The sequence below is a fragment of the Anastrepha ludens genome, chromosome 4 (assembly GCF_028408465.1).
Source record: "Anastrepha ludens isolate Willacy chromosome 4, idAnaLude1.1, whole genome shotgun sequence".
NCBI classification, from domain to species: domain Eukaryota; kingdom Metazoa; phylum Arthropoda; class Insecta; order Diptera; family Tephritidae; genus Anastrepha; species Anastrepha ludens.
Window position 1 is genome coordinate 37,204,621 of NC_071500.1, and position 12,358 is coordinate 37,216,978.

Here is a 12,358-nt window from a genome sequence, read left to right on the forward strand (position 1 = left end):
AAGTAATAATTAGAATAAGTAATATTAATAATAATAAGAACATGACCCTTTTATTTTAATATTTTTTTAGTAAAATTCAAGATTACTTATAGACCTTTCCCTGCCAACTGCAAAATTGATAGCAAATTCAGAAAATACAATTAATCAAAAAAAATGCGAAGTACCTAATAAAACACCCTATATACGTTGCACTCATTGCATTTCTCAGTTATCTTGTGTGCTTTTCACTTTTTGATATTAAAGTACTACCATCTTACATTTTCTGCAGGGGAAACGAAGGTAATGTATATATTCCTATGATACGCTTAACAATCGCATTGTTAATATATTCCTGCTCACAAATGCCATTCAACAACCTCATTTGCTGTAAATCTGACGCAGCAGAAAATAATATGTGGCAAGGCAAAGATAGATATTACAGACACACCAAGTGATAATATCCGGCTGATTGTATGAAGCAGTAAGAGCTTGTCATGCAAAAGCAGATTGGATGTTGCTTATTTTGGATGGCAGCCGTCACACCGTTGACCGCATATGTGGCTTGTATGTGCCTTAGTAACTAAGTGGGTAACCGAGTACAATGAAAATAGCAATGCGGTTGCCTACTACTTTGATTGTGCAGTATGTATGTATATATATTTTTTTTTTTTTTTTTTTTTTTTACGAGGAGGAAGCATCGAAAGCCTGTACCCCGTCAGTGTAGGACTTTAACCCAAACTAAACCTCCTACCGTCCATGTACCGATCCCCTCCCGGTACTACCGTTAAGTAAATCGTCGGGAAGGCGGTTGAACTCTAGGCTCTACGTCAGTTACACTTCACATGCAGTCCGTCAAAAGTTGCATGTACTTTAATCCTCCCCCAGTTTTGTTTGTTACCGAAGCAAACCACCCCAGTTGGGCCTGTCCACCCCCTCCCACCATACTTGTCACACGTCGACTTAAGAGTTCGTTCCTTTGGCAAGTATCGTCTGTTTATCTGCCGCTGACCTCGGATATGTCTGCGAGCTTTAATGCATAAATTATTTGGCTAATTGCGGCCGAGATCTTATCCCACGCATACTTTGAAGACATCATGATGTCCACTATGTTTTCTGGTACTATCGGATCATCTGATAGTGAAGCTAAATCCTCTCTGATAGTCACAAATCGCGGGCATACAAAAAATACATGTCTTGCATCTTCCTCTTCATGGCATATTCGACATAAAGGCGAATCACGTATCCTAAGGCGATGTAGATACTTCTGGTAGCAACCATGGCCTGTCAAAAATTGCGTTAGCTGGAAATTAGGCTCACCATAGCTTCTATTTAGCCATTTTTCGATTTTTGGGATTAGTGTATAAGTCCACCTTCCCTTTGTCGCGTTTTCCCAACGCTCCTGCCATTTCAGCATGGATGTAGCCTTCTCTCTTTTTATGATCGCGGATATGTTACTGTGGTCCTGTTCTTTCTGCACGAACACTCTCGCTCTTTCTTCCGCCAATATATCTATCGGAATCATGCCTGCGATCACCATTGCCGCTTCGTCAGAGGTGGTTTTATATGCGCTTATCACCCTCAGTGCGCAAAGTCTGTACATGGCTTCGTACGGTCTTCTATAAGCTTTTACCTTCATGGATTTTGCCCATACTGGTGCTGCATATAGCAGGGTGCATGCGATGACGCTAGATAATAGCCTGCGTTTGCTGCTTCTCGGCCCACCCACATTCGGGAGCATTCTAGAGAGCGCACTGAACATTCTTGATGCTTTGTGGGTTATATATTCCGCATGTGGGCCAAAACTGAGCCGGTCGTCAATTATAACACCCAGATATTTGAGCTGACGAGACGATTTAAATTTATGTGTGCCTATGCTGAAAGAGGCTATCTCTGGTTTCTTGCGGGTACTGATGAGGACCGCTTCCGTTTTCTCCGCTGCAATGGATAAACCTACGCTATCCAGCCAGTTTGTTACGGTAGCAATTGCAGTGTTTGCTTTGACTTCGATATCGCTCACCAGTTTAGCTACAATTACGAGAGCTATGTCATCCGCAAAGCCAACGATGTGTACATCTGTTGGAAATGGGAGTCGGAACACTTCATCATACATAATATTCCAAAGCGTGGGGCCTAACACTGAGCCCTGTGGCACACCTGCTGTAATCTTATACTTTTTTATTCCACCTTCTGTGTCGTATTCTAAAACTCGATCGCTCAGATAGTTTCTGACAATATTATATATGTATGCCGGAACAGATAGCTTTTTAAGTGCCTTCAGAAGGTGCCCCCAGTCTGCTGAGTTGAAGGCGTTTTTCACATCTAAAGTCACTACTGCGCAGTATTGCTTATCACCGCCTCTCCATCGTTTGCCTGCGATCGCGTCTGTAGCAATCGTGACCACCTTTTGTATTGCCGCTGTAGTAGACCTTCGCTTTCGGAAACCATACTGGTACGGGGATAGTCCCGCCTCGCATTCAGTGTACGGCTGTATTCTGTTATTAATAAGCCGCTCTAAAAGCTTGCCCATCGTGTCAAGGAGGCATAGGGGACGGTAGGATCCTGGTATACCTGGTGGCTTCCCTGGCTTCGGGAGCAGCACTAGTCTTTGCCTCTTCCAGAAATTCGGGAACACGCCTTGCTCGAGACACAATTGCATCACCCTAGCAAATGTCTGGGGATTTTCCAGGATGGCTGTTTTTAATGCTATGTTCGGAATCCCATCCGGGCCGGGAGCTTTGCGATCTCCAATCATTTTTGCTGCTTGTACCACTTCTTCAGGTGTTATATCATCAATGTCATTTATAGATGCTGAAATGTATGACATTGGATCTGTTTTGCGGTGAGGAAACAGGGTCCGAACTATATTATTTAGCAAGTTAGGGCATTTTACTTGCGGCGCTTTAACAATTTTAGACATTACTACTCTGTATGCGTTACCCCATATGTTTTTGTCTGCCTCGTTGCATAGCTGATTAAATGAGGCTGCTTTACTTCGCCGGATCTCATTTTTTAGCTGCTTTCGAAAATTTTTAAAATTTGCCAGCCTAATTTGATGCTCCGCAGTATTCCGTAGTCTTTGGCAGATCCTTCTCTCTCTGAAGCATTTCGCCCTTAATTCTTTGATTGTGTCATTCCACCAGTATACTTGCTTCCGATGACAGCCTTTTACTTTACGGGCCATCGATGCTTCGCAGGCTACTATAATGTCTTGCACAAGCCTATTTGCTGCCCTTGCTGCTGATTTCTCTTCTTGTACGCGCTCTATGACCTCGTTTAATACAAAGTTGAATAGAGGTTTGTCCAGTGTTGTCAGTCTCCATGCCTGGTGCAGAGAATTACTAGCAGAGATATAATTGTTGTCTTCTTTTCCTTCCGGGATGTCTATAATTAGGGCTTGATGATCGCTGTGGGTATAATGCTCGCTGACCTTCCATTTGACGCATCTAGCCAAGGAGCCACTAGTAAAAGTGATGTCTATTATGGACTCCTTACTATCTCTTTGAAAGGTGGCTGTTCTTCCATCGTTGGCTATGACCAAATCTAGCGGAGCGAGCGCCTCCAATAAAGCCGCGCCTCTGGCGTTCGTTCTCCTACTGCCCCATTCCACTGCCCATGCATTAAAGTCGCCGGCTATGACGACCGGGTGACGACCTCTCGCAGTCTCTACAATATGATCTAGGAACTCCCGGAACTCCTGAATCGTCCAGCTAGGGGGTGCATAGCAGCTGCAAATATGGCAACCTTTGACAAGGACCCAAACGAAGCCCTTTCTCGCATCTACTGGATCCGCTTTCTGAAACGGGTGGGTACCACAAGTCCATATTGCTGCTTTTCGTGTTCTATCTGCTACCCAATCGTTGCGCGAAGGAATCTTGTAGGGCTCTGAGATTATTGCTACGTCAACCTTCATCTCTATCACCGTCTGCTTCAATAAATCTTGAGCCGCCTCACAATGATTTAAATTTAATTGCATACTCCTCATGTTGATGCTTTGGCTAAAGCTCTTTTGTAGGCTGGACACCTGCTACTACCAGATATGTGGTCGGATAGCTCTTCCTTGGCTAGTTGACATAGAAGACATTTTGGTGCATTTGTGCAGTCTTTTGCTACATGTCCTTCATTTCCGCATCTCCTACACATCTTGGATCTATCGCAATTCGTACAGTTTTTCGATATATGGCCAAAATCTAGACAACGGAAACATCGCGTTGGATGAATAATCCTCCGCAGGCGGCAGACCACCCATCCAACTTTCAATTTCCCTTTAGAAAGGAGCAAATTTGCAGCGCTTACCGGAAGATTTAGTGTCGCTATTTGCGTATTCCCGTATGATTTACGTAAACTTTTCACTGCCGCTACGTTGATGTTTGGTAAATTGAATTGATCTACTATGGCTTGTACTACATCTTCCCTTGTAGACACTTCATCAAGATCCCTGCACTCTATTGTTAATTCATGAGTCAGAACTCTAACTTCGGCTTTATCGCCAAGAACTTTTTCTACCAAGCCCTGGTATTGCGCATTGTCTGCCTCGCCCCGCGTTTTTAGTTGGAATAACATTTCACCTTTTTGCGTTTTCCTAATTTTTGTCACCATATCGCCGAGTTGTGAGAGGCTTGGCTCCGATTTAATTACACGGAGAATGTCCGCATAAGACCCCTCGCCTTTATTAGAAATAATAAAAGCGTCTGGTCTGGCCCTAATTCGCTGCTTTTCGCCCCCTTGACGCACTATCTCCGAGAAGGTACCGCCGCTTCTGCTTTCTGCCGCTGCCAAAGTCTGCGTAGGCGTTGTGCGACGCTTAGCTCGACGTACTTCCACCCACCCTTCATTCTCATTGGATGTGGGTTTGTTTCCTCTTGGCAGCCTATCATTGGTTCCTTGCTTGCATGTGCCCTCCAAATGTGAAGCCTGCACACTAAGTGAAATGCTTCTCGTACGCTTTCCTATTGGCTGCGGGGAATTTTCAGGAGAGGAATTCCCTCTATATTGAGCCCTTGTCCTCTTCCCATTGGATTTAGCATTTTCTGCAAAAGGTGTTTGAGTGGCCTTCTCGACACCTGATTTGGCTTTATTATGCGTAGCTAATTTATTCTGCTCTTGCTTTACTTTTTTGTGTAATGCAGAGATTGATGAGACAACACCTCTCATCTGTTGATTTACATGTCTCTGCAGTACCATCATTTTTGCTAGCTCTTCTATCTTTGCTCCCAGCATGGTAAGAGCGTCGCCATTAGCCGGAGAGGCGAATGCAGGGAGAAAGAGCGACTCACTTAATGTTTCCCTTTGCTTCACAGGGGAACCGCTATCCATCGTCTGCTTATCACCTCCTTCTAAGCTACCAGTAACAGATTCGACAACGTGTGGTGAGGTTGTGCGCTCGGGTGATCTCGCTGTTTTGGAGCAACGCATAAACGGATTCACATTCTCCATTGCACTTACACCTTTTGGTGTGAAGCTCACCGCACTGAACCGTACTCAACGTAGCTGTTTAAGTTTGTTTTTCTGCTATTCTCTCAATGTTCTCTATTTTCACTTGTTCACTGTACAAGTACAAACCACTTTGCTGAACTCACCCGCTATCAACGTAGCTGTTTAAATGTTTAGTTTTGCTACTTCTCTCTTTTTTTTTTTTTTCTCCACTATTCACTTTTGCTTATCTCGCTCAAAAACAAAACAAAGTTTCCAGCCCAAGAAGCGAAAAGGACTCACCTGTAGGAGCAGAATCGCCCACTTCCAGTGCGCGATCGACTGCTACAGTGGTTATGAGCGTTGTTTCCACTTTCGGTTAAAATTCGTTTTTTTAATTTCACTATATTTGGCACTTTTGACGAGCTGTCCGACAACACGTCTACACTTGACAAAATCAAAGTGTATATATATGAGGTTATTCATTTGTACACATGCGAGTATTTATAGGTATAATATACAGATATATGTAGATATGAACCAGTTTTTCATGTGCGCAGATTTTTCTATTATTATAATTAAATATTTCTAGTATTATATTATAATACAGTCAAAACTCAATTACGAGCATAATTATAAGTTAATACCTCGCCATATTTATTTTTAAAAATATATCTATATTTAAGGCAATTCCTTCATAGTTTGTACCACTACAGGCTAAAGTCCACTTACAGACATTCAGGTATCTAAAGAAACATTGAGTTCAACCTCTTTATGATTGATCAATTTACATACACGCTTAGCCCGACCGGGAGATCCTCCATTCACACTTCCGCAAAAAAGTTTGCGCGAGGTGCAGCACTAGGATACAAGCTCTATTCCTCGCTGGCTCGAAGTTAGAGTATCGCGCAAAGAGTTCTACATAAAATACAAAGTGAGGCTACCGGACTAAGTGTGTTCGCAAGCGGAGTTAGCCGGAATGAAAGAAGCAGGTAATTTACTTGTGTTACAACTGTCAAGGATGTAAATAAATCTCCATTCCGACAGCTGCCTGTCGACTTATCTTTCGATCGCATACGAATTGATATTAGTATCGTATGGGTAACTTGTAAACAAAGCAGAAAACTGTTGGTTCAGATAGCTAGACAGGGTATCTTTGAGATAGATTCCTTACGAAAGACGAAGTTAAAAATCTCACTGACTAGTTGTGCTCTACTTCCGGAAAATAGGGATACGCGCACACTCAGCGGGTACTATGCAAGAGATCTAACTTGAAAAGTCCTGAAACCCCCCTGGCCACGAGCAGTTTGTATACTCTCAAAGGAGCTTCCAAGGTTAATAAAGTTTCAGCTCTCGTATTTCGTGGATGTCAATGGGTTCAGTTAACCCTGCCCACGGTGTTCGCTGTTCCGTCACCATGACTTATTGAATCGCCCTTATTTGTGGCTGTGAGGATGAAAATTTATTAATGACGCTGTATGTATACTTAAAATATTGCAAATTTGTTTCCATTACAAAAGAATGTCACACGTCAGGATTAGATATGATATATTTTCTGTCAAAGATGTATCGATAATTGTTCAAAAAACACAAAATAATTGTTAATAATCAAAATTTATTTATTTGCCCTCAAAATAGGCGAAGCAATGCACATATGTCAACGATTGGTCTACTCATCAAAGCACCTTCCTTTTAAACACGTTTGAAAAGATCTTCTTCAGTGATTTCTCCTAAGTGGCCTCTACCGACTCAAAGCGACGTCCGCGGAGTGGTAATTGAAGTTTTGGGAAAGGAAAAAGCCACAGGCAGCTAAATCCGACGAATACGGTGGTTGTTCGGTGATATTTGACGAGTTTTTAGTCAAAAAAAAGTCTACAATATGAGCCTTGTCAGACGGCGCTTTATCATAGTGCAAGATCCATTAGTTCTCATTCCACAAATTGGACCGTTTCTTACGTACATTCTCTCTTAAACGTCACATAACTTCGAAATAGTATTCCTAATTTACTGTAGAACCATTTGGAACGAATTCCGAGTGCATAACACCAGAATCAAAGAAAACGGGTAACTTGACTTTCACTTTTGACCGACTTTGACGTGGTTCCAGCATGATGGGTTTCGGCTCATGTAGATAGCGCAATTCAGCCACCTGTTGACTGGTTTATGTGCCAAACTCATATACCCATGTCTCATCACCTGTTATGATGCGATGATGCGCTGGATAAGCGTTGGGTCCGAGTTCTCTTGCTCATGCATGTCTTCAACCACCTTCTTCCGATGAATTTTTTGAAATAAATTCAACTCTCTCGGAACGGGTCGAGCAGCCACGCGTCTCATGCCCAATTGATGGTGTAAAATGTTGCGAACTAATTCGGGATACACATTAAGGTCACGAGATACCTCCCCGAAACTTAAATGATGGTTTTGCAGCGCAATTTCATTAACTTTGTGGACATTTTCATCCGTTGAGGACGCTGATGGGCGACCAGATCGGGGCAAATCTTCTACGACTTCTCGACCCTCTGTAAAAGCCTTATACGAGGGCTGCCTTTTATATTTCGGGATTTGGCAACCCTGGTGTTGCAATCAGGCAACTGACAGCTGTATCGCAAAGTTTGATCATTTTTGGCTTTTACGTACTCAGAACGTTTTGAAATACCAGCGATATTTGTGTTGTTTACAGTAACTTAAAAGATTCATCTCGGTCCAAAAATGGAATTAAATCGTGAACATTTTCGTGCGATTATTTTTTACAACTTTCGACGTGGATTAACTCAGCAACATTGCATGGATGGACTTAATTCATTTTTTGGCGACGAAGCTCCATCAAGGACCAGTGTTTATCGATGGTATGGTGAATTCAATCGTGGTCGTAGTTCACTCCAAGATGAATTTCGTGAAGGTCGTCCAAAATCAGTTGTTGTTCAGAAAACCATTGATGCTGTGCGTGAACTGATATTGCAAGATCGTCATGTGACCTATCGTGAGATTGAGACAATCTTAGGCATTAGAGGAACCAGCATACATTCAATATTGCATACAAATTTGACTGTCAAAAAAATTTGTTCGCGTTGGATCCCACACAATTTGTCAATCGCTCAAAAAAAGGCTCCTGTCGATTGGTCGAAGGAAATGCTCAAAAAATACGACCGCGGGGCTTCGAAACACGTCTATGACATCGTGACAGGTGATGAATCATGGATTTACGCGTATGAGCCCGAAAGTAAACAGCAGTCGACTGTATGGGTGTTTCGAGATGAGCCAAATACAACAAAAGCTGTTCGCGCACGAAGCACCTCCAACCAAATGGTCGCCTGTTTTTTCGGAAAAACTGGACATGTCGCAACCGTACCACTAGAACAACGATGAACAGTAAATTCTGAGTGGTACGCAACCATTTGTTTGCCAGTTGTCTTCCAAGAAATTAGGAAAACCAATCGCCAAAGATGGATCACTCTTCACCAGGACAATGCGAGCTCTCACACATCGGCTCAAACAACTACATTTTTGAGCACCCAAAACATCGAATTAATGGGTCATCCGCCGTATAGTCCTGACTTGGCACCGAATGACTTCTTTTTATTCCCGTACGTACAGACTGAGAGGTCAACGTTTTTCGACACCTGAAGAAGCGGTTGCGGCATTCAGAATGCATATTTTGGAGGTACCTCATTCAGAGTGGCAAAAGTGCTTCGACAATTGGTTCAAACGCATGCAAAAGTGTATAGATCTTCATGGAGAATATTTTGAAAAAGAATAAAGTGATTTTCGATGATTAAAATTTGTTTTTGTTCTCTAATCCCGACATATAAAAGGCACCCCTCGCATCATACGGAGATCCGTGTTTTAATTGCGTTGATAAAGCACACTCGCAATAAACTTTCTGTAACGATTCGGCTCTCGAAATCCCTTTCAAAACACAAAATTTAACACAAATTCTTTGTTGGATATTTTTATCCATATGGAAAATCATAGAGCACACCTGCTGTTGACTGATATAATTAAATGCAAGAAATAGCATTCTTTGACAGAATGTACTTAAATCGCGGAAGATTACATGCAAAAGCGTTGCAAGCTCATCAGTCGCTTATGCCTACCTCTATGCTAAAGTTGTAGTCGTTGTAATGATGGGCGAATGCTGTTTGAAAACGCCATAAAAAGCGAAGCGATACATAAATCAATGAGTGATTCTTTTAATCCAATTTCTTTGGGCCAAAAATAACAAATTTGAATGAGGCATGACCGTGATGCTGCTACTTTTTATCTCAATTTGAGTGTATATCCAGTAATTACATCTTTGGCCTATGTTTTTACCTCCTTAAATATTTTTGTTAATATCCTATTTATAAATGTGGTTCAATAACCATGATTTGGGTGTATTGCTTTTCAAAAAAAAAAACGAAAATCGTCTTTGACTCTGATTGCGTAGGCAGTCCAATTTAATATTAGATAAAAACTTAGTAGCGGCACATTTAAACATAATTTAGTTTTCAGGAATTTCTAATTTGATTAAAACTTTTTAGTAAATAGAGTTGCTAAATACTATGAAATATCGTTTGCAAGAAAGTGTACAAAACACCCTGTTGAAGTAAAAGCTAATAGATAATACTTATTTGCAAAAATCACTCTTGATAAACTCGTCGTATAATTAGTGTGCAATAAGTTAACAAATTTCATATGTGAATATTTATGCTCCACTACCAGTTAATGTATGTCTCATATATTTCTATACTTCTCTCCTATGGAGCTTCTTCTTAGTAGCAGTATATTAAGAATATTTATTGACATTGCACTGGCAGTGAGTATCTTCTAACTATTCATTCTCCGTTCCCTATAATCCTGCTGCGAGCCATATAAGTGCTTACCGTTGTGCCATCCTCTATGGACTAATAGCTGTGAGGTCGGCAATCAACTCTCCTTTGAAAGCGACAGATATTTGTTTTATTACACGCATATGTAAGTATGTGTAAGAAATGCAAGTGGATTCATAAAGCGCGCAGCAAGAGGTTCGCCGGACTTATTGATGACAAGAAACCACATGCGGCACAAAGGTGCTGCCCGGGCGTATATGCAAATTAATAGCTATTTTTATGGCAACGAAAAGAATTAATATGAAGTGAGTGATAATAACGTGCAACAGAGATCTACTTTGTTTGCTATCCAGGAGGAATTTCATATGCACATGGAACTATAGGTTTTAAATATAAGGTGGTGCAAAATTAATCCCCCTATCGGAAGACTTATAATTTATGTCAATAATATTTAACACTTGTGAACTAAACAGTTGCAGTGTGCAAACATAGAATCAAAGAAGCGCGTAAAGGTCAAAATAAAAATTGCCATCGCTCAAAATCATTTTTTATTTTTGATTAGAAAGAAAGTTATTCACAAATAAAATCAAATGAAAAAAAAAAATTTGTTAAATGTTTGAAAAAAGTGCGTGTAGTGTATTTCACATAACAGAAATGAAACTTTCAAGGCAGACAAAGAAAGAGGGAGAGACCCGAGAGAAAATGAGAGAAGGAAACCCGAGAGAGAATGAGAGAGAGAGAGAGAGAATATATATCTAAATAAATTCACAACATTTGCAGAGAATACAAATAGACAAAATTTACAAAAAATGGAGAAGGGTCGACCGGTGTAGGTTAACGCCGGACACAAATCGTGGCTACAACGCGCACTACTCCGAGCGGTTATCACCCGCACAAGCCCCGTAGCGATTCCAGGACCGCAGCAACGGCACAAATTACCGCAAGGCAATACCAATAAATCTGACGCACAAGCACTGGCCAGGTTACGGAATTAAGCGGCAAAAAAGGGGCACCAAAAAAAATGCCAAAAAAATTGGGACCAAAAAATGCCCGAAACAATAGGCACCAAGGAAATATAACGCCAAAAAGTAGGCACCAAAAATATATTTCCTACAAATTTGCACCAACAAGCAAGCGCCAAACAGTGCAGTGCAGTGTTATTTCTCACTAGAAATTAGCAGCCACAAGCAGGAAAAATAGCCTAAAGTGTATCTAAGATATATGTTTATAGGGTATAGCTCTCTACGTTATATCTTTTTTCTCTCTCGCGGAACGAAAATGCCTAAAGCGTTGCATGGCCTTGAAATTGTTTTCTCCATTCTCGCTTGTCCATCGACGCCTAAGAAGTTTCACTTCAAAAAACAAACTTTAAGGTTTGAAAGGATTAAACGTTCAGTAAATATTTTAAAATACCTATACCCTATTTATATTTAAAAAAAATCAATTAAGGAAAAATTTGAAGAACTTTCAGCTGTAATGAAAATGGGCCATATTTTTGAAGAAACGCAAAACAAGTATGCCGAAATTTGGGAAAAATAATGATGTTTGATACCAAAGAAAAAAATATTTGAATCAGAGTGGCCATAATTTGTATGAGGAAAACAATAACATATTGGCAGAAAACCCTTTAAAGAGTTAAGGATATCAAAACGGAAATATACTTAATCTACGCTATAACATAAACTTAAAAAATATGAATAAAAATTTTAAATGTAATTGATCGCTAATTGCCCTAATTCTGCAACAAAGTCATTTTTTGAAGATCGTAAAACACTTGACAAACAATTTACCCGATTTCAGCTCTCATAGTTAGCCACGATAACATCTTGATCAAAAAATTCCGGGCCAACCACCAGGTGACACATTAAGTCTAGTTCTGTTGTTCCGTTGCCATATCTGCGATTAACATTCCAACCAAAATCGCGATTGATTGAAATTTTTAAAAGTTGCACCCTCTTCAGTAAATTTATCTTTGCACGTTATTTCGATTTTGTACAATTTTACAAACAGCTTTGAATTAGCAACAACGAGTTTGTATTTAATGTTACGTTAAAGACGGATTCAACGGTGTGAAAACCTTGGAAGTATTAAGAAACTGTTTCAGTATTGATACTCTAAAGGAAACAACCGTTAACGCGTGGCATGAACGCTTCAGAAGA